Here is a 24,209-nt window from a genome sequence, read left to right on the forward strand (position 1 = left end):
AGATTTGATTAGAGACGTCCATCCTTCTTAGGTCCCACCCTCACTGGTTCCTAATGGACCTTTCTTTCAGGTGCCATTCATTGCTTTTATTCATTGAACAGCTTGCTCATGTTGGGCACAGGGAAACAAAGGTGACTAAGACATGGTCCCTGTCCCCAGGAGCTCACAGTCTTGTGGGGAGACAGGCGTGCCAGCCGGTCATGCATCAGTGCCTGGGTGGCATGGTAGAGCTCTGTCGAGACAGCTCCCTGCCCTCTTGCCTTCTCCATGGGATGAGAGTTTTTCTGTGTGGCGCCACTCCCTGGGTTTAGCATGCTTTGTCCCTTTCCTCTGCTGAGCGTGGGGGATCGTTCCAATTCTGGGATTTTCCTGCTGTCCTGTTTATGCTGAACATGGGACAAGGACCCAAGGGCTAGGGTAGCTTTTCTAGTCAGGATCCCTCAGTGTGTCTGGGCAGAGGGTCTGTCACAAGCAGGAGATGGGGGTGGGGAACTCCTGGAACAAAGGGCCAGAGTGGCTGGGGGCAAGTGTTGGAGCCCATCTCTGCAGAGAGCCCTTCCTTGCCAGCACCACTTGAGGTGTGGATACTGTGGTAGTCAGAGGAGAGCGCAGAGGTGGGGTAAGATGGTAGATTGCTTGGTTGGGGAGAAGGATTCCTTGTGAGTTGGGTTGAGTCTCGGTCAGATGCACCCTTTTGAGACAGGTCTGTCTCCCTGAAGCCCTGGGGAAGGAGTTTCCCAAGGGCTCACAAATCGTAGTGGCTTTTGTCTTTTCTTCAGTTTTTAAAAGTCACTTCAGGGACCCCCAAAGGACAAAGACTACAAAAGGAAATGCTGAGTGTGGGGGCAGAAAATTAGTTCAGTCTGCCTGAGCCATTTGGAGATGTCTTCTTCACAGGGGAGCTGCCACGTTCTGGGTGAGGAGCAGCGTGGGTGGGCAGGGTGTGCTCTGCACTGACAGGGGCATGGGGCGGGGGTCAGTGAGCGCAGGTTGGTGCCAGTGGAGAGACCAGGAAGGAGCGGGAGGGGGGTGGGTAGGGATGGCAGGACTGTAGGGTGTAGAAGGGAGAATGCAGGATAATTCATGGTTGACAGACAGAAATGTGTTTTTTTTCCCTAGAAGCGGGTCTAAGAATTGCACGGTGATGAGGGGCTTAACACAGATTTGTGTTGTAGAGAAGCTCATGCCAGGTTAGAGCTGATATTTCAGTTTGTCTATTTCAGAACTCAGAAGTCCTCTCCCCTTACCTCCTCACTTTCCTGCCCTATCTTTCTGGCTTCAGTATTAGAAAACACTGTTTGGAAAGAGGCCAAGGTGTGTGGCTGGGAGGGGCCCACTCCAAGGGCAGGAGGGCAGTCACCCAGAGAGACTCAGTAGGAGGTGACGGGAGTTGGGGCCCTGGCCAGGACAGTCACCCTGCCAGCAGTAGGGAGAGGCCCTGAACCCGAGCCCACATGCCTGCCTGCACTTTAGCCTGCAAGCCCCCTCCTCCCTGGGGCAGCTCCAGGCTCTGCTGTCCAGGCACACAGCATTAGCATCTCAGCGATGGCAGAATATTCCCAGCGGCTGCCGCAGCGGATCAGGCACGGGGAAGGCTTCCAGGGAGGACGAGTTGCTGTCGCACAGCTGGGGTAATTCATAGCTGCAAAGAGTGGGGAGCAAATATGAGCCGAGGGGTGGGGATATGTGTATGGGCCATGAGAAGGGGGGCAGTGCCCTCAGTGGGACAGACGATCCGGGGTCTCCAGCTGGGTCACCAGCCCCGTCACTGTGGGTGGAGAGCTCAGAGCCTCCCCACCTCATGTCTCTCTCTCTTCGCCTTCTCCCACCTCCCTGCCTTGGAAGTGTTCTCACGGAGTTGGGGATTTGCTGGTTATCTTGAGCCAGCGAAGTGGCCGTCTCTCCCTTGCCTCTGGCCTGACCCTGCTGTGTTGCCCAGATAATGCGTCACCCAGGGACTTTTTCCTGGACACTGACAGAGTGCCATATTCTTTTCTGAGTGCTCAGGATACAAGGGTATTGAATCAGACATGGGCCCTGCCCTTGAAATGCTGACAACCATCCAGTGATGCTGATGCCAGGAGGGCCCCTCACCCTCCACATAGTCATGGGGAATACTCAGCCTCTGTTGAGACTGTGGAATGTGCACTTCATTTAGCAGCGGGCTCCCAGCAAAACACAGAGTCCTTGACTTATGCCATCCTCGTCCCCCCAATCCTTCCACCACCCCACCACCCCTGGGTTTTTCAGCTTCCACGTGACTTAGGAGATCCTCAGTGGTCATTTTTGATCACACGTGGCTTTCCCCCTCTGAATGGACTTCAAATTGTAATCCCGACACACCTTTCCTCAGTTCTCTACATCAACCGTGATCTAATGGACAGTCGAGTGACAGTCATCTAATCAGAGATCATCTGCCTTGGGAACTAGTCATACTTTTTTAAAACAAACTGACTTTTCAGGTGCTTTCTCTCCAATATTGTTGGTGTATTATCAGAGAAGTGAGACTAGTTTTAATATTGCAAATATTGGCTGTAAGAAAGAGAAAAGCAAAATAGTTGAGTGGAAAGAGGAGGAGGCCAGGAATCAATGGACTTGTATTCGACCAATTCTGACATGAGCTGGCTCCCAGGCCTTTGTAACTGAGCATCATTTTCCTCATCTGTAAGCTTGAGGTTGCAAACAAATGTATATATTACTTACGGAATCACTTAGTGTAGTTTAAGTCTAAAATGATGCATGGGAATTATCGGGGATGTTAGTGGTCATTCTCAGGGAGGGAAGGAACAAGATAGCAAAGGGGCACACAGTTCTTCAGGCCTTATTCTGCGGCAGAACAGGAACGGTTGGTATCATACAGCAGGGGTATCTTGTAGCTGAAAAGAGTGGAGAAAAAAAAATACAAGCCAAGGGGTGAATTGTTCCTTTAAGTGTATTACCTTTTGGGACTATGAGCTCATCTTTAGGAGGCTTTTATCTGTGGGACCCCTGTGAGCCCTGACTTGTGGGTGGGTCCTGTACAGAGATATTTCATTTGTTTATGCCAGGTAACCTAAGGATATCACCAGCCCAGTGTCAATTTTTCTAGTTCCCCAAATATGAGTGGAGTATATATTTAAACTCCAAGGCCTATGAGTCCTAGACACTGGTTAAGAATTCTCTGGGGGAGGCTTTTCTATGCAGAACCCAGACTAAGACAAATTCCCTTGTCTTCCTGTGGGAACTTTTCTAATTTTCACTTTATCTGAGAGTAAGTATTGCTTTGAGAGAGTCCCAACTTTGTGTGAGGAGTATCTTACTTCCAACAACCCCTACCAAGTCCACGGTCTCCCCTCTGTGTGTGGGCGTTGAAGACCAAGCTTTGTGAAACATGGCCCCATGCTACCACATCCTCCCACCATAGGCAGCCAACAGCAGCTGCTTATGGAGTTCTCTGTTCTCTTGGTGTTCTGACCCAGGGAAATTTCCCTTGCCTTCTTGCAAGCTCCACTATGCATTAAAATTAAATTTTATAAGTTGTACCTAGTATTTTCTAGGTGTTTTGCTGCAAGAAGCTCTTCAGGTCATCCTATCTGCCCCGATACCAGAACGGAAGCCTCATAGACATCAATAGCATTTTACTTTTGGAAACAAGATCAGAACCAGAAAAAGGAAAATAGTAGGATTTGCTCAAGTTAGGTAGGGGGCATATGGGCATTCATCCTTAATATTTTTGTTTGCTGAAATATTTCATAATCAATGAACGAAAAGGTCCTACTTCCTATCTAAGATCCCGTTCCCATTTCCAATTAGGAGTAGCTTTAAGTGTGAGCAAGTTTCTTCCTGCAGTGAGGAGGGTAGGATTCTTCAGTGTGAGAACTCTTCAGGGGTCAGGACCAGAAGCTTCGCTCCGTGCCTACTGGCAATAGAAGTTACAGGCAAAGCCCCTGGGGCCTCAGTCCCTCCGCTTATCTCAGTCTTTGTGGGTATGAGCTTATTCAGCACTTGACACAGGGAGTTCCATTCCACTGACCAAGACGTGCCCAGCAATCCTTGCCTCGTGGGCCACCAGTCCATCGGTCTGGGGCACGGCCATTTACGGAGGGACCACACACTCACAACCTCAGCATCATATCATGCCCTGGTGGCTGAGTGGGAACAAGTGGCAAAATTAACTCGATTGTTGCTTCTTCCTTTTTCTGATCTTTCCTGTCTTCACGTTATTCATGCAAGGCAAAGAAAACTTAAGAGCAAAAGGCAGCCAAGGAGACACAGAGTAACAGTAGTTCACATGGGGCTTCTCTGGGGATACGACCATCTCTGAGGTATGCTTTTTTTTTTAAAGATTTTTATTTATTTATTAGAGAGAGAGACACAGCGAGGGAGGGAACACAAGCAGAGGGAGTGGGAGAGGGAGAAGCAGGCTTCCTGCTGAGCAGGGAGCCTGATGCGGGGCTCGATCCCAGGACCCTGAGATCATGACCTGAGCTGAAGGCAGACACTTAATGACTGAGCCACCCAGGCGCCCCCTGAGGTATGCTTTTGAAGGGATGCAGTGAATGTTTTTTTTCTTAAGAGCGTGAGATGCACCACTTGATGGGAAGGGAGATTAAGAGGGAAATCACGCCCTGTGGATTTCAAATTGCCCTCATCCGCGGCTCTTTTGATCTGAAATACCTAAAATTCATGTGTTACATTAAAATATGTATTATACACATTCACATGGAATGTTCAAGAAAGGGCATTATGAAGCAAGGAAATGGAAACATACACTTCAGTGATAGAAGTTAAAAAAAACATATAACGCGAGATCACCGATTAATTTTAAGGTCCCACAAAAAATGGCATTGGACAAGCTTACTGCCAAGAAAACGTCTTCAAGTTAGAATTTGGGAGTTTACATTTAATATCTTGGAGCTGCTGCCCATTCCTCCCTGGACCCGGTCGCTCCTTCTGTCTGCCCACCTTGACTTCGTTTCCCCTTCCTTAGTTTCTGATGCTTGCTTCTTGGTGAAGCCATTCCAGATGGAGGGGACAGCCCGAGAAGAGTCAGGCAAGTGTGCCATGGAATCACACCACCTTCCCGGGGGCCAGCGTCCCTGCTTGAACACAGCAGCCATGGGGAAAGCTGCTTCCTCCTCCTCAGAGCCGAGGTTTTACTGGTTAAAGAGGATTTGCCCAATATCAGATCAGGTACTTTCTATTAGGTGAAGCTGGCTTCTACTTAGCTCTTACGGCCAGGTCTGCCTTCCCCTTCCACTTTACTTATGCAAACCCCTCCACCATTTAGGATTCAGATTCAGTCCCCCCTCCTCTGGAATCTGGGAGCGTGGTGGCTCTCTAACTGTCCCTCCTTTCTTAGGGGTTTCTCCATTCTGTGAACCCCTCTCATTGTCTCCTACTACCCATTTTACTCAAGGACCCTTGGCCAGAGTACAGTTGTGGGCCCTGGGAACACCGTTCTCTTCAGACAAGTCCTTTGGGGAGGAACACAAGTGGGGGGGAGAAGTAAAGGGGTATCCACATGGTAAAGGGATCCACAGCTCAGTGGAGTTAAATACATTCTGGAAGACAACGAGGTGACAGATGTCATAGCCGAGAGCTCCCCCACTTCTGGGTAGTTCATTCTGTGCGCAACAGACCCTGCCTTACTCAACTAGTTTCCCCTCTGTCTCTTCTCTCTTGAGAGCCTAAATTTAATTATCCAAAGGGAGGGAACACTTTGCCTCTTACACCATTTGACACCCAACACAGGGCTGGGTGTGGTGGAGGTTACCAACAAATGCGTGTTGAATGAATGGATGGATGGATGGGTGGATGGATGGACGGATGCTCTGACCCCCGAATGAGACTTCTCCATTCCTCACTTCCCAGGTGTCAGATGACCATCTCAAAATCCATAGTCCTCCATCACCTCAAGTCCAAATGTCTAAAATCCTCCTATTTTCCCCTTCAAATCTGCCCTCATTCTTGACCTTGGCATCCCCCCCCGCTTCCTGGTACAGCTCTTCTCTAACACTCAGCAGAAACTCTAGTCATGTTGGGAGTCCTTCCCCTCTTGGGCCCTAAACCACCAAAGCCCATCAAGGTGGTTATTTCCTTTTACTCCCTTCCACACAGCCACAACCTAGGTGCCAGCCCTTGTCCCCCAACCCTACGCTCTTGTAAAAAAAAAAAAAAAAAAGCCCCCTGCTTCATTGCCTTAAAACAACACAGCTGGGCTAGTCTTCCCAAAACCTTTTATTCAGGTCACTCAGCGATCATGTGGAAAAAAAAAAAAAAGGCCCATGGTTCCTGTTGCCAGTGAAATCCCATTCAGATGCCACGGGCTGCACTCAAGGCCTCCCATGCTGACTAGCTGATTCCTTGCCTGTGTCTCTCCACCTGTGCTTTGCCAAGTTTCTGTCCAGCTGGATTGGTCTGCCCCGGGCTCCCTGGCAGCTCTCTGACATTCTTCAATCTCTTTGTTCATCCTGCCACACAGGTCTTTGCAAATCCTGCCCATCCTTCGAGGCTCACCAAACTCAAGTCCCATCTCCTTAATATCTTCACCAGTCACTTCCAAGACCACAGGCTATTTACCCTGAAGTTCTTGGATCTTAACCTTTAGGGGCCCCCAACTCCCAAGCTCTGGGCCTTATTTTATATTTGTAACTTTGCATTATTTCTCTTAAAGAAGATCTCCTGTTTTTGGAAACTTCCAGCCCACATAAAAGCTGCATGTGTCTCTCCTCCTGACCATTGGTGGTAACTCTCGTGTGCTGCTTCACTGACCTGTGGGACTGAGTGTGCTTGCTAGTGTCTTATTATAATAGGACTGGAAACACGCTCAGAGTTCACTATTGGCTCCTATTTTCTTTACCTCCATTTGGATCAGATCCCCAAGAGTACATTGCCATGTATTTTGTGCAAACCTTGTGAGCTCCTGGATGGAGCAGAGGCAGGGAAGCTTTTGTCCTTGGATCAAGGTACATATTGCTGGGAGGATCAAGTCCAAAAGGCTATGAAAAAGGAGGCAGTTCGGTTAGGTAAGAGAAGTACAGAGTGCTCCTGTACCTGGCACTTGACCCCGCTATCCCCACATCCCAGCAGGTCATCCTGGCTATATGCTGCAGGGGAGGGGACAGCAGCTAGGCCTTGAGACTGACAGTAAGTGAGAGAGGCTAAACTTCGTCCTGGTGCCTGACCCACCACCCTCCAACCCTTGGACCCCTCCACAGCAACTGATGAGGCATTTATTGTGCTCCTGGTCCTGCCAGCCAGCTCCTTCCTGGCTTCCCCAGCAATGCATGGTCTGAAAAGAGGTCCAGATGCTTCCCAGGCTAACTTCCCAACGTGCAGCACTCATTGCTTTTGCTTTTGTTTCTAAATGTCTCTGCCCACGAATTGATTGGAGTTTGTAAAATCAGTAAAAGCGGAAAATCCAATTTAGACAATGTGCCCTGGATGGGCAGCAAAAGGGGAGCGAAATTGAGGAGAGGTCCCGCAAGTGTGGGGTCCTGATGTTAGGCTTCATCAGCTTCAAGGCAATAGCCTCGGGTCAACCTCCTCCTACCTTTTGAGCTAAACATTTCCTCATTTTCCTTGATTTGGAAGCCCTCACTATCCTGTCTTTGAACTACGAGTTCCCTTTGCTGCGGATGCTGAATCCCTATCTCAAGTGTAAGGAAACAGGAGAGGCTCTGGCTTGCTGCTTTGCTCCGGAGTCAGGAAATCCGTTTCCCTTCCTGAAGAATCAGTGCCGATGCTCCTTTTACTGGTCCAGGAGTCTGCTGTCCCCCCTGTGCTCCCTTCTCTGCTTTCACTGCCAACAAGCTCAGAGCCACATTTTGTGCGCAGTTACTGCAGCCTCCTGAGGCTGATTCTTCGGGATCATTATACCTCTCCTCCCTCCCCACCCTCCATCCCCTTTTGCGCTAACAAGCTTTGGTCCTGTTCTTTTTTTCATGTATTTATATAGGTCCATTGGAAGCTTCTGCTGAATCCCCATCTCACCATTCCCCATGCCCCCCCATCTAGTCCCTTTGTGAGAAACCTGGGCTCACCCCACGTGGGGACCCATGGTGGCAAAGCATTCTTCCCTTCAGGACTGAGCAGGACTTTGTCCTCAGCGGTCACTTCTGATGGTGGCTCCTCCCAGGGCTGGCAACAGCTCTGAGGCTTCCTTGTGACCCAACTTCTGAAAGAAAACTTCAGGAGGCTCCTGCGTTTATGGGACCCTGTGTTAGGGCCTGGGTCCCTAAACCCTTGAAGGGACTACCCACTTCACTTTCTCCTCAGCTCAAGCCTTGTCCTGCCTCAGAGAGGGGAGCAGCACCCCTGAGGGCTTCTGGGAGATGGCCTGGTTGCCCTGGCAACATGATGGGAGGCGGGGGTAAGCCTACCAACTGCCAAAGCTGATGACAGTTATTCAAGAACTTTCCGTTGGTCCTCCTTGCCAGCTAGAAAGGGTGACAGGGCAACAAATACTTAACAGCATTTCCAAGACCAGGGGCATGGCTTGATAAGTCACTAAAGCTGAGATTAAAACCCAGACAGTCTCTCTGAAGAGAGGATATCACACTATCTGCCATGATGACCTCCAGTGGCAGCTCCGGCCCTCCATTGGAAATGCTGGGCCTGAGGGCAGCTCAGGGCTCTTACCAGATGATCAAACATGGCCTGAGTCTGATCCAGGAGAAAAATCTAATGCCAAAGTCCACTTAGGACCAGTTTTCCAAAGTGTGGTCTGAGGACACCTGAATCAGAATCGTCTAGGAGGCTTGTTTCAAATGTCAAGTACCAGGCTGCCCACCTAATCCTGGGCCTGGGCCTGGGAAGATGAATTTTTAATGAAGCCTCCCAGGTGACCAATGCACACTAACGTTTGAGGACCACAGATAGAGGGGATGAGGTTATAAGGATGAGCAGAAAATTGTAATATTTATAGTTAATTTTTAAAGATCAACTTTATTGAGGTATAATTCACATATAGTAAAATATGCTCATTTAAAACCTGCAGTCTGAAGAGCTTTGACAAATGTTTATGCTTTTGTAATCATTACAATCCAGATAAAGGGCATTTTCCTTATGTCCCTTTGCAGTTAATGCCCACCACCCAGCCCCAGCCCTACTGACCTGCTGTCTGGTACAATCAGTGAGATTTACCTTTTCTAGAGCTTCATATAAATAGAATTATATGGTATGTTCTCTGTTGTGTCTGCCTTCTTTTTTTTTTTTTTTTTTAAAGATTTTATTTATTTATTTGAGAGAGAGGATGAGAGGAGAGAGAGAGCACATGAGAGGGGGGAGGGTCAGAGGGAGAAGCAGACTCCCTGCCCAGCAGGGAGCCCGATGCGGGACTCAATCCAGGGACTCCAGGATCATGACCTGAGCCGAAGGCAGTCGCTTAACCAACTGAGCCACCCAGGCGCCCCTGTGTCTGCCTTCTTTTGCTCAGCATAATGTATTCGAGATTCATTCATGTTGTCACATTTATCACTAGTTCCTTTTTATTGCTGAGTGATAGTCCATTGTTTGAATACACAAGACTTTATTTACTTGTTTTGGTTTGGATTATTTCTAAATTCTGGCTATTATGAGTAAAGTTGTTACAAACATGCTGTAATCTAGCCAAAGTTAATTTTTGTATGTAGTGTGAGGTAAGGGTTGAGATGTTTTTTTTTTTTAACCCAACTAGTTAAGGGTATCTAGTTGATCTAGCATCGTTTATTGAAAAGACTCCCCTTTCCTTCATTGAATTATCTTGGGATCCTCGTTGAAAGTCAACTGACCATATATGAATGGAGGCCACTTCTGGACTTTATAGTCCATCAATCTACATGGCTAACTTTAAGCCAATTCTTCATTCTGCTGATTACTATAGCTTTTTATTAAGATTTTTTTTTTTTTTAAGATTTTACTTATCAGAGAGACACAGCGAGAGAGAGAACACAAGCAGGGGGAGTGGGAGAGGGAGAAGCAGGCTTCCTGCCGAGCAGGGAGCCTGATGCGGGGCTCAATCCCAGGACCCTGGGACCATGACCTGAGCAGAAGGCAGACGCCCAATGACTGAGCCACCCAGGCGCCCCACTGTAGCTTTATGATAAAACAAAATCAGGTAGTCTAAGTCCTCCAGATTCTATTATAGGTTCTTTACATTTCCATATAAATTTAGAAAATTTATAAATTTTAACTTACCAATTTCTACAAAAAGGCTGCTGAGGATAATGATAGGTATTACATTGGATCTGTAGATCAATTTGAGGAAAATTGATATCTTAATAATATTTAGTCTTTTAGCCCATAAATATGGTATATCTCTTCAAGTCTTTCTAAATTTTAGGAAGGTTTTGTAGATTTTCAGTGTTTAGAACTTCCCTCTGTTTTAATCCTAAATATTTCATTTTTTGGTTGCTCTTGTGTCATTTTCCAGTTGTTTGTTCCTGATATGTACTATATGGAAATACAATAGATTTTTGTATGTTGAGATTGTATCCTGCAACCTTGCTAAACTCTATTAATTCCAGTAGATTTGTGATATATTCTTAGGGATTTTTTTTATGTATATGAGCATGGCAATGATCAATTAGGACAATTTTATAATTTTTCTTCTCTAATCTGGATATCTTTTTATTTTTCTTACCTTATTATAATGACTAAGGTATTTGGTAAAATATCAAATAAAACTAGTAAGGATATTCTCCTGATCTTATGGGCGAAGGCATTTCATGTTTTATCATTCTGTGTGATGATGACTGTAGGATTTTTATAACCTCTCATGTAACCACAGCACAGTGATCTGAACAAGGAAATTAACATCGATTCAATATTATTTATGAATCTATAGACCTTATTCAAATTTCACCAGTTGCCCCTCTAATGTCATGTTTTTGGTCTATGATCCAATCCAGGATCCTAGTTTGCATTTCAGTATCATGTTGCCTTGGTCTCCCCCAATTTGAGACAGCTCATGACTTTGACACTTATGTAGTGTTATTTTGCATAATCATCCTTAACTTGGCTTTGTCTGATATTTTCTCATGATTAGGTTGAGGTTATGTTTGGCAAGAAGTTAGGTTTGGCAAGAACACTGCAGAAGTCTTGTTGTACCCTCTCCAGGTATTTTATCAAGAGGTACAAGATATCAGTATGTCTTATTACTCATGGTGTTAACTTTTAGCTTTTGCTCAATGTAGGGTCTGCCAGGTTTGTCCACTGTAAAGTCACTATTTTTCTTTTATTATCAGTATCTTCTGGGGACATAGTTTGAGACCAATGAAATATCTCCTTTTTCATCATATTTTGGGCCACTAATTTTAGCATTCGTTGAAAATTCTTGCTAGCAATAATTATTACTGTGATATTTCCCAAATGGTGATTTTTTTATTTCCATCATTTCTTCTACATTTATAAATTGGAATTTTACTGAAAAGAAGAGCCAATCTTTCTCTTCTATTTATTCAGTTATATTAATGTGGACTCATGGATATTTATTTTATTCTATATGTTGTAATCCATTGCTATCATTATTAATATTTTCTTGTTTAAATTGACCCAGACCTACCCACTGGGTTCTTCTTCAAGTTGGCTCCTGTCACTTTGATATGTTCCCATCATATAGGTGATTTGGATTTTTTTTCTCATTAGCTTCCCTCCCTAACCTCCCGGTTATGGGTAGCACTTTCTTTCCTTTTCATATACCTGGTAATTTTTTATTGTGCAGGGTACTTTCCATCTTATGTTTAGCAGTGCTGTATTTTGTCGCATCACTTTTAAGAGTGTTAGCTTTGTTCTGGAAGGCGGTTAAGATACTGATGGTTCATCTCAATCCTTTCGAAGCATGCTTTTTGAGATTTTTTTTTTAAAGATTTTATTTATTTATTTGACAGAGAGAGAGAGAGTGAGCGCAGGAACACAAGCAGGGGGAGTGGGAGACGGAGAAGCCGGCTTCCTGCCGAGCAGGGAGCCCAATGTGGGACTCGATCCCAGGACCCTGGGATCATGACCTGAGCCGAAGGCAGACACTTAACAACTGAGCCACCCAGGCACCCGCTTTTTGAGATTTTTAAGGGCAAGTCTAGATTATCTTGTACTCTTGGGTTATTTTAGTTATACTATTAAGATTTGACTCTTCTGGGGTTTATTCATTTATTTTAAGATTTTATTTATTTATTTGATACAGAGAGACAGCGAGAGCAGGAACACAAGCACAAGGAGTGGGAAAGGGAGAAGGAGGCTTCCTGTGGAGCAGGGAGCCAGATGCGGGGCTCGATCCCAGGACCCTGTGATCATGACCTGAGTCGAAGGCAGACGCTTAACAACTGAGCCACCCAGGCGCCCCTCTTCTGGGGTTTATACTAAATCCCCCATGTACTCAACAAAGTCTCTCCACTCTGGCTTGTAGGAATGAAAATGATACCTAGCCCTGTGTGATCTCTGAGAACGCTTTGGCTGAAAGCTCCCTGGAAAATGTTCTTCCCCTGGTTGTTGTTCTTGCCCAGCTTTATTGGGTTTTACCCTGTACGCGCACAGATTTGTATTTAGCCCAAAAGTCAAGTGGATCCCTTTGCAGATTTCCAGAGTTCTTTCCCTGATAGCTCCTTCCTCTCCCTCCAGTACTCTGCCTTCCAAATTCTGCCTCGGCCTCCCCATACAGTGAGCACTCATCATGGTCCTATTTTGCATTTCTCTGAAGGCTAGTGATGTTGAATGTCTTTTCATGTGCTCTTTTTGTCATCTGTGTCTCCTCTTTGCTGCAACATTTCTTCATGTCTTTTGCCTATTTTCTAATGGGATTTTTTTTCCTTTTTTAGTGTTAAATTTTGAGTGTTCTTTATATATTCTGGACATGAGTCCTTTGTCCGATAAGTGATTTGCAAATATTTTCTCCTAGTATGTATCTTGCCTTTTTATCCTCTTAACACAGTCTTTAGAGAGCAAAAGTTTTTCATTTTCATGATGTCCTATTAATTTTTTTTCTTTTATGGATTGTGCTTTTGGTTATGACTAAGAACTTTTCTCTAAGCCCTAAGTGCTGAAGATTTTCTCCTGCATTTTCTTATAGAAGTCTTAGAGTTTTACATTTAAATTATGACCCATTTGGAGTTAATTTTCATATAAGGTTTGATGTTCAGGTCAAAAGTTTTTTGTTTTTGTTTTTTTTGCCTATGGATGTCAGGTTGCTCCACCATTTGTTAAAAAGACCATCATTCCTGCATTGGATTGCTTTTGTACATTAAAAAAAAATTCAATTGACTGTACTTATATGTGGTTTCTGAGTCCTCTGTTCTATTCCATTGATCTGTGTGTCTTTCATTCCATCAATATCACTCAGTCTTGATTACTGTAGCTCTGTAATAAGTCTTGAAATTGAGTAGAGTGATTTCTACTTTTTTCTCATTTTCAAAACTACTTTAGCAATTCTAGTTCCTTTGTCTGTTCATATAAATTTTAGAATAATCTTGTTATATCTGAAAAAAATCTTCCTGGGATTTTGATAGGAATTGCAGTAAACATATATATGTACTGACACTATGTTGAGTGTACTAATCCATGAATATGCTATATCTCTGAATTTAGTTAGAACTTCCTTAATTTTTCTCATCAGCATTTTGTCATGTTTTGCATTCAGTCCTGTATACATTTTGTTATATTTATACCTAAGTATTTAAAAAGCTTTCCCCACGGTTGTCTGGGTGGCTCGGATGGTTAAGCATCTGCCTTTGCATGGGGCTCCCTGCTCAGTGGGGGGCCTGCTTCTCCCTCTCCCACTCCCCTTCCTTGTGCTTTCTCTCTCTCTGTCAAATAAATAAAAAATCTTTAAAAAAAATAAAAAATAAAAAACTTTCCCCAACTAAAAATGGTATTATATTTTTAATTTCAGTTCCCATGGGTATAGAGCAGTGCAATTCATTTTTGTTTATTGAACTTGTATCTTACAACCTTACTATCAGTTCTAAGAGTTGGGTGTTGTTTTTTTGTTTTATTTTGTCTTGCTTTAGTATATTCCTTGGGGTTTTCTATAAGGTCTATTATGTCATTTGCAAATAGGACAAATTTATGTCTTTTCTAGCATTGGCTAGAACTTCTAGCATTATGTTGACTAGCAGTGGTGAGAGCAGACATCTTTGTCCTGTACTTGAACTTAGGGAAAAACAATCACTCTTTCACCATTAAGTATGATGTAAGTATAGGTTTTTTATAGATGTTCTTTAAATTTTTAGCTTTATTGAGTATAATTAATAACTAAATTTGTATATATTTAAAGTATGCAATGTGATGATTTGACGTATGTAAACTTTGTGAAATGACTGACACATCAAGTTAATTGGCACATCCATCACCTCACGTAGTTACCTTGTGTGTGTAGTAGTAGTAAGAGTGCCCAAGATCTTCTCTCTTAGCAAATTTCAAGTACCTAATACAGTATATTAACTATAGTCACCATTCTGTGTATTAGATACCCAGAGTTTCTTCATCTTACAACTGAAGCCTTGTACCTTTTCACCAATATTTCCCCATCTCCCCCACTTCTCAGCCCCTAGTAACCACCATTTTACAATCTGTTTCTATGAGTTTGACTTTTATTTATGTATTTTTTTTAAGATTCCACATATATGTGAGATCATACTGTATTTGTCTTTCTCTGTATGGCCCATTATGTTCTCTAGGTTCATTTATGTTGTTGCAAATGGTAAGATTATGTTGTTGCAAATAGTCCATCATATAATAATCTCACATCTTTTTTGTCCATTCATCCATTGATGGACACTGAGGGAATTTCCATAGCTTGGCTATTGTGAGTAATGTTGCAATGAACATGGGAATGCATATATATATCTCTGAGATACTGATTTTTATTCCTTCAGATACATACCCAGAAGAGGGATTGCTGGACCATATGGTAGTTTTGATTTTTTGAGGAACTGTCATACTGTTTTTTGTACAGTACGAATTTAAATTCCCACCAGCAGTACTCAAGGTTTCCCTTTTATCCACATCCTCCCTAATCCTTATCTCTTGTCATTTTGATAAATGCCATCCTAATGGGTGTGAAGTGATATCTCATTGGTGGTTTTGATTTGCATTTCTGTGATGATTAGTGATGTTGAGCACCTTTTTTTAGTATATGTGCTGCCGAAGCGAGCACGATGTTGAGCACCTTTTTGTGTATCTGTTGGCCATTTGTGTATCTTTGGAAAAATTCAGATCCTTTGCCCATTTTAAAATGAGATTATTTGGGGTTTTTTGCTATTGAATTCTTTATATATTTTGGATAATAATCAGATATATTGTCTGCAAATTCTCTCATCCATAGATTGCCTTTTGATTTTGTTGATTGTTTTCTGTGCTGTGGAGAAGATTTTAGTTTGATGTAGTCCCACTTGCTTATTTTTTGCTTTGGTTATCTTTGCTTTTGATTTCATATCCAAAAAATCATCACAAAGATAATGTCAGGGAGCTTTTCCCTATGTTCTAGGAGTTTTACAGTTTCAGATCTTATATTTAAGTCTTTAATCCTTTTCAAGTTAATTTTGTGTATGGTGTAAGATAAGGATCCAGTTTAATTCTTTTGATGTGGATAACCAATTTTCCCAACACCATTTGTTGAAGAGATTCTTCTTTCCTCATTGTGCATTTTTGGCGCCCTTTTCAAAGATTAGTTAACCGTATATACAATTGGGTTTATATCTGTGTTCTTTATTCTGTTTCATTGGTCTATGTGTACCATACTGTTTTGATTACTATAGCTTTGTAATATAGTTTGAAATCAGGAAGTGTGATGCCTCTGACTTTGTTTTTCTTTCTCAAAATTGCTTTGGCTATATGGGATCTTTTGTGGTTCCATACATATTTGAGGATTGTTTTTTCTATTTCTATGAAAAAGGCCAGTGGAATTTTGATAGGGGTTGTATTGAATCTGTAGATTGCTTTGGGTAGTATGCATATTTTAACAATATTCTTCCAATCCATGAACGTGGGATATCTTTCCATTTATTTGTGTCTTCCTCGGTTTCTTTTATCAATATCTTATAGTTTTCATAGGTCTTATAGTATAGGTCTTTTACCCTCTTGGTTAAATTTATTCCTATTTTGTTATTTTTGATGCTATTATAAATGGGAATGTTAATGTAGTTTCTTTCTCTAACTGTTCATTCCTAGTGTGTAGAAATGCAACTGATTTTTCTATATTGATTTTATATCCTGTAATTTTATTGGATTTATTCTAACAGCGTTTTTTTTTTTGTGTGTGTGTAATCTTTAGGGATATGATTATATTATTGGCAAACAGATACCATTTTATTCTTCCTTTCTAATTTAGAGGCCTTTTATTTCTTGCCTAATTGCTCTGGCTATGATTTTCAGTACTATGTTGAATACAATGGTGAGAATGAGCATCCTTGTCTTGTTTCTGATCTTAAAGGAAAAGTTTTCAGCTTTTCAAAGTTGAGTATGATGTTAGCTATTGGCTTCTCGTATATGACCTTTATTATGTTGAGATACATTCCTTCTACACCTAATTTGTTGGGAGTTTTTATAATGAAATGATCTTGAATTTTGTCAATTCTCTCTCTGCATTTATAGAGAAGATCATATGATTTTTATCCTTCTGTTAATGTGGTGTATCACATTTATTGATTTGTATATGTTGCACTATCTTCGCATATCAGAGATAAATCCAGTTTGATCATTGTGTATCATACTTTTAGCATGCTGGTAAATTCTATTTGCTAGTATTTTGTTGAGGGTTTTTGCATCTATATTCATTGGAGATAGTGGCCTAATTTTCTTATAGTGTCATCCAGTATTGGTATGAGAGTAATGCTGGCCTCATAAAAATGGGTTTGGAAGTATTCCCTGGAAATGTTCTTTATTAAGTTGAAGTGGTTCTTTTCTATTTTTAGTATTCTGAGATTATTTATAAATGAGTATTGCATTTTATCAAATGCTTTTTCTGTATCAGTTGATAGGATCATGATTTTCCTTTTTTAGCCTGTCAATACTGATAGAATACATTGATTGATTTTTAAAATTTGAGCCAGCTTTGTATCCCTGGAATAAACTCTACTTGATCATGCTGTATAATACTTTTAATATATTATTGAATTGTCTTTGCTAATATTTTGTTATGGGTTTTTGAAGGATATTGATCTTTAGTGTTTGTTTTTTTTTAAGATTTTATTTATTTATTTGACAGAGAGAGACACAGCAAAAGAGGGAACACAAGCAGAGGGAGTGGGAGAGGGAGAAGCAGGCTTCCCGCAGAGCAGGGAGCCTGATGTGGGGCTCGATCCCAGGACCCTGGGTTCATGACTTGAGCCAAAGGCAGACGCTTAACGACTGAGCCATTCAGGCGTCCCTGATCTTCAGTGTTTTGTCTTTTTTTTGTTTGTTTTGTTTTTGGGTTAGTTCTTTTTTTTTTTTTTTTTTTTTGTAATGTAATTGTCTTGCATCAGGGGAATACTGGCTTTATAAAATGAATTGAATCTCAAAGAGATATCTGTACCTCCCTGTTCATTGCAGCATTATTCACAATAGCTGAGATATGGAAACAACCTGTGTCCATCAATGGATGAATGGGTAAAGAAGATGTGATACACACACACACACACACACTGGAATGTTATTCAGCCACAAGAAAGGGAAATTTTGCCATTTGTGACAACATGGATGAATCTGGAGGACATGAAAAGTGAAATAATCCAGATACAAAAAGACAAACACTGCATGATCTATCCGTGACATCTGAGTAGAATGGTGATTGCCAGGGACGAGGGGTTGGGGGAAATGGGAAAATGTTGGTCAAAGGGTACAAACTTTGAAGTTATAAAATGTATAGTTTCTGCAAAGAAAACAACTGGCTTAAACAATGTAAACCTAAAGCTGTGACCTGTGAATATCACAGAGGTTAAACAAAAACATTATGACCTAGGGATACCACACCAACAGCAACAACTTCAGAGAACCTCAGAGCAGGAGCTGAGAGTGGTGCTAATGCCTTCATTTGGATCACTTCTCTCAGTTAAACTGAGTCTGATCAAAACTGAGGAATTGTTAAAAAGAAAGCCACAGGCCCAAAATGATGTCACTTCGGCCAAGTTGCCAAACTGGGGATTGATAGCTAACCTATCGCAGTTTGAATGTCCCCCGGAAAGTATTGGTCAGTCAGGAATTTTCTTATAAGCACTAATGAGGTAATCTGTCACCTAGACCCTCTCTATTCCCCAAAAGAAGAAGTAATCTGCATGATAAGACTCCCTGCTCTCCCCCCCCCAAGGGAAAGTCACCTTGAAACAATCCTTTCTTTTCTTTTGCTTATAATTTTTTTGCCTCACCCTCCTTCCTGTAAAACCTTCCATTTTGTACAACTCCTCAGAGGTCCCCTCTACTTGCTAGGTAGAATGCTGCCCGATTCATAAATCGCTTAATAAAGCCAATTAGATCTTCAAAAAGCACTTGATAAAGCCAATTAGATCTTTAAAAAAGATGAGTAAGTTCTGGAGATCTAATGTATAGCATGGTGACCATAGTAATACTGTACTGGATACTTGAAATTTGCTAGAAGAGTAAATCCTTTTTTTAAAAATACATATTTTTAAAGATTTTATTTATTTGTCAGAAAGAAAGCACAAACAGGCAGAGCAGGCAGAGGGAGAAGCAGGCTTCCTGCTGAGCAGAGAGCCCGATGCGAGACTCGATCCCAGGACCCCAGGATCATGATATGAGCCGAAGACAGATGCTTAACCACCTGAGCCACCCAGGTGTCCCTAGAAGAGTAAATCTTAAGTGTTCTCATCACACACACAAAACTGGTAACTGTGTGAAGTAATGCGTTAATTAAATTGATTGTGGCAGTCATTCCACAGTGTATACACCTGCCAAATCATCACATTGTACATCTCAAGTATATATAACTTTTTTGTCAGTTATACCTCAATAAAGCTAAAAAATGAACTAGCAAGCGTTCTCTCACCTATTTTCTTAAGAGTTCTAGAGGGGAGGGGTGGGGGGATGGGTTAGCCTGGTGATGGGTATTGAAGAGGGCACGTATTGAATGGAGCACTGGGTGTTATATGCAAACAAAGAATCATGGAACACTACATCAAAGACTAATGATGTAATGTATGGTGATTAACATAACGTAATAAAATTTAAAAAAGAGACAATGTAGAACTGGTGTTAATTCTTCCTTACGTGTCCGATAGAATTCGGCAGTGAAGCCATCGGTGCCTGGAGATTTCTTTTAGGGGAATTTTAAAATTATAACTTCAATTTCCTTAGTAGTTATAGGGCTGTTCAAGCTATCTACACTGTATTGGGTGACTTTTGGTTTAGTGCACTCTTCTTTTCCTAGTTTCCTAGTTTCCATCAGACTATTGATCTGAGGCTTTATCAGCACTACTTTAGCTGCATAACACAAATTTAGTTATGTTGTATTTTTTAAAAAGATTTTTTTTATTTAAAGAGCGAGAGAGCATAGTGGGGAGAGGGGCAGAGGGAGAGGGAGAGAAAGAGAATCTCAAGCAGACTCCACACTGAGCACTGAGCCTGATGCGGGGCTCAATCTCACGACCCTGAGTTCATGACCTGAGCCAAAACCAAGAGTTGGACGCTTAACCAACTGAGCCACCCAGGTACCCTGATTATGTTGTATTTTCATTGTCATTCAGTCTAGATGTTTGTCCTTTGGACCAGGGATCAGTAAACTTTCTTTGCACGGGGCAAGATACGAAATACTTTAGGCTTTGTGGGATATATAAGGTCTGTATCATTCCTCCTCCTCCTCTTTTTTCTTCTTCTTATAACATTTTTTTCCTTGTAACATATTAAAAAGAGACTTTAATTTTTAGAGTGTTTTAGATTCACAGCAAAATGGAGCAGAAAGTACAGAGATTTTCCACATATCATCTGTATATCCCCACATGCATAGCCTCCCCCAATATCAACATCCCCCACCAGAGTGGTACCTTTGTTAACAATTGATGAACCTACATTGACACATCATAGTCACCCAAAGTCCACAGGTTACATTAGGGCTCACTGTTGGTGTCATACATTCTGTGGGTTTGGACACATGTATAGTGACCTATACGCACCATATGGTACCACACTGAGTAGTTGCTCTGCCGTAAAAATCCTCTGTGCTTCACCTATTCATCCTTCCCTCCCCTCTAGCCCTGGGCAACCACTGATTTCTTCACTGTCTCCATAGTTTTGCCTTTCCCTTTCCCAGAAGGTCACATAGTCAGATTCATAGAATATGTAACCTTTTCAGATTGGCTTCTTTTACTTGGTAATATTCATTTAAGTTTCCTCCATGTCTCTGTGTGGTTTAATAGCTCATTTCTCTTTAGCACTAAATAATATTCCATTGCTGGGTGTACCACCTACTCAAGGACATCTTGGGTGCTTCCAAGCTTTGGCAATTATGAATAAAGCTACTATAAATATCTGTGTGCAGGGTTCTGTGTGAACATAAGTTTTCAACTCCTTTGGTAGGAGTGTCACTGCTGGATCATATAGTAGGAGTATGTTTAATTTTGTTGGAAACTACCAAAATGTCTTCCAAAGTGGCTGTACCATTTGGCATTCCTACCAGCAATGAATGAGAGTTCCTGTTGCTCCACATCCTCACCAGCACTTGGTGTTGTCAATATTCTTTTTTTTTTTTTTAAGATTTTATTTATTTGAGAGAGAGAGAATGAGAGACAGAGAGCATGAGAAGGAGGAAGGTCAGAGGGAGAAGCAGACTCCCTGCTGAGCAGGGAGCCCGATGAGGGACTCGATCCTGGGACTCCAGGATCATGATCTGAGCTGAAGGCAGTCGCTTAACCAACTGAGCCACCCAGGCGCCCGGTGTTGTCAATATTCTTGATTTTACCCATTCCAATAGGTCTATAACATTTTAAAAATGTAAAGTCATTCTTAGTTTGCATGCTAAGAAACAGTTTTTGCACAAAAAAACGGCTTGTGGGGTAATAGCTACAACCCCTGGTGTAGACCTATTTCCCACCTTCCCTAGTCTTGAGTCTGTGTCTTCCCTCTTCTGCCAGTTTCTCCACAACCTTCTCTTTTTCCAAGACTCACTTCAGTCCTTATCCCCACCATTTCCATGAAATTTGTTCTGTCTGATTCATTCTACGCCTGTCTCTTTTTCAGAACACTTACTGCAGGTAATTTTGATAACACTATTTTGTGCCAAGTGCAGACTATCATGGTTTGCTACTTTAACTGCTTTGTGTATTGTAATTTATTTCTGCGACTGTATTGTAGGTTCCTGGAGAGCTGGCATTTAGCTTAACAACTACAATAATAACAAAGCTTTCTTTTAAAACAATTCTTTCTGGGTTACAAAGTGTTTTCATGGGCTTTTTCTTGTTAGTTCATAGGAGAACCCTGTGAAGAAGTCTGGGGAAGGAGTTTTATCTCTAGTTGACAAACTGAGGCTCAGACAGTTAACATGGACAAAGGCCCCATGACTAGTAAATGACAAAACCAGATCCAGACTCGTGGCGCTGGCCTGGTGTGGTTTCAGCACCCTGACATGGGTAGTGGATGGGCACTCCTGCACCCGTGACCCAGCTCGCTGGATGAATGAATGCCTGATGCTAGGTCCAGAGGGTCCCGTCCCTGTGTCCATACCCCGCGTCTTCCCCCTGACCTTCTGCGCTGTTTTTCTGCTGCATGCAAAACAAGAACCCCCATCCTTTCATATTTGGAAAATCTTTCTCCAGAGAAAGAGGACCTTGCCTGAAAACATGCTCGTTTCCTGGAGCCGGTCTTGGCTGGAAAGGCCACATTCCAGGGGGAGGACTTATCCCCCAGGAATTTCACACCTGTCCTGAGGAGAGACCCTTCCCCACCATTGCGCCATTGCTATGTCCTCCCCTGTGGGAGCACACTGAGGCGGGGGCCCAGGCCTGGGGGGCTCTGGCACAGGAGACTGCCTCTTTTGCAATGCGGTAGCTGCATTAGTAGAGGAGGTGTTGGTACAGAAACTAGGGATAGGATCTTCACAGCCTCAGCAAGCGCCGTGGCAAGCACGGGAGTCATTGCAGGCCCGCCCGTCGCTGGTGTGCAGCTAATGCCCTCTACCTGTCCTCTCTGTGAGTCTGGCGCCTTCACATGTGAGACGAAGATCTTCGGCCTGACCTGGGGGATGTCAGAGTGGCGATCCTCCCGCGGGACACCCTAAGCCCAAGCCTAGACCCTGCCTGGTGTGTCCTGGCTGGTGGCATTGCTCTCTGCGCACAGGCCTGTCTTCCACGGGCTCGCCCACTCCGCCCGCACCCCAGAGCGGGAAGCCTGGGCACAGACAAACACCCAAAGGTGTGACTTCAAAAGGAGAAGTGTGGCTGGACTCAGGCAAGGAGGTCCCGGGGAGCATGTGACAGGGACACCCAGGTCCCCAGAGGGCTCTTTCGGCGGGGCTCAACTCTCCTTCATTCAAGGAGAACACAGCCATCTTCTCTGGAGAGGCTCATCTTCCCTTAAGGCCGCTTCCTTGGTCCAGCGCTCTAGAATCAGTCATTTTCCCCCACTCAGGTCTTCATGAGCACCTCCTGGTGGGCAGCCTCTGAGGCCTGGATACTTGGGGAAGAGGACTACTAGACAACATGACCTAGGCACCGTCCCCTCATTAACTTACTGAACCCTCACAGCAGCTTCGTGAGGTAGATACTCTCGTATCTGGAATTTTCGGAGGGGGAGACCTGGTCACTTGTCGAGGCACACCATTTGGTGGGGCAGGAGCCTGGAGTTTGAGCTCCAGTGTGTGCCCTTTGACCCCGACATTCTCTTGGGCCTCCAATTTGTGCATCGGTCAGGGAGAGTAAGTGCAGGCATCGAGCCGACCCTGGCTGGGGGAATCCGAAAATCGATTTCTGAAGGTGTCAGAGGGCCCTCGAGAAATCTCTGGGAGGGTGGATTCTGGCTGGACTCCAGCCGTCCCGTTTCTTGCCCTACAGGTACTGGTGTTTCCCGGCTCAGTCAGGCCGCGGAACATGGCAGGAAATGACGTCTAGAACAGTTTGCCAGATCCTCGGCTTTTAGGACTCTGAGATGGTGGAGCCACACTAGAGAAGCAGCCCGGCCCGGAGCCACCCGCCGGAGGAGCGCTGCCCAGGCGAGCTGTCCACCCTGCCCGGGCCTGCCCGTGGCTGGGAAGGAAACCTTGTTGCCATAGGATCCTACCCTCAAAGGGCTGATTGTGCAGTTGGAGGAGTGAAAACCCATGAGAGGCTGTTGTAATGGAAGAGAAAAGTATGCCAGGAGAGGATGGGTCCTAGGCTCTGATTCCTGGAGGAAAGGAGACTTTTAGGTCAGGAGTAGTTGCCTGTGTGTGCTCGGGCTCTGGGGGATATTGTCTAAGGCTAGATTAAATTAAATTACTATCTTTTGCAATTCAAGAACCTGAGGAAAAAATGTTGAAGATAAAGGTAGACACAGAATTTATTAACAACAAAAAAATCCGACAATCCCGAAACATATATACTGTGTGTATACATATGGAAAGATACACTTATACCCTGCACTTGACTGTTGGCTCATAGTTAACTTCCGCTCCTTCCAGTATAGCCTTATTTGGCAGAGTGCAGTGGAAGGCAACTTTACTTATTGTTTTAACTCTAAGACATTGCATTTTTCTGGGTCTTTCATTAATAAACCCAAAAACCTACTCTTCCAGTCAATATTTTCATTAATGACTCAATAATACCACCACCATCAGTGGCTCTATTTCTATTCCAGATTGTTATTTACTGAGTTCAGTGTCTGACACAGTTCTGAAAAAATAATCCCATTGTGTTAAAATTGCTTTTTCAGACCCATTTAATGGTTAAGACAGATGTAGGAAAGACGTTATTAGGGTTCGAAGCCGACGGCCAAGAAAGAATTCTTGAGACGTCTTTGGTGCAAAAAGATGATTTTATTAAAGCACAGGGACAGGACCCCATAGGCAGAAAGAGCTGCAAAGGGGTCAGGAGGAGTGGCCCATTATATACTTTCAAGTTGGGGGAGGGTTAGGGACAGTGTAAGTCTCTAAGGAATTTTGGAAGCAAGGTTTCCAGGACCTTGAGGGGGCTAGCTATTGTTGGGAAAAGGTTATTTATTACCGTCTAATAAAACCTTAGTCATGAGACCCTTCAGATGTATATGGGTGGGCCAAATGCTGGGGTGATGATTACCAACATGTATCTTGGGGGGGTTTAGAGATAAAGGAAGTTTCCAAAGGAATTTTTATACGTTAA

This window comes from Leptonychotes weddellii, chromosome 6, assembly GCF_054177405.1.
Source record: "Leptonychotes weddellii isolate Sample4059 chromosome 6, ASM5417740v2, whole genome shotgun sequence".
In the NCBI taxonomy this organism is placed as follows: Eukaryota; Metazoa; Chordata; class Mammalia; order Carnivora; family Phocidae; genus Leptonychotes; species Leptonychotes weddellii.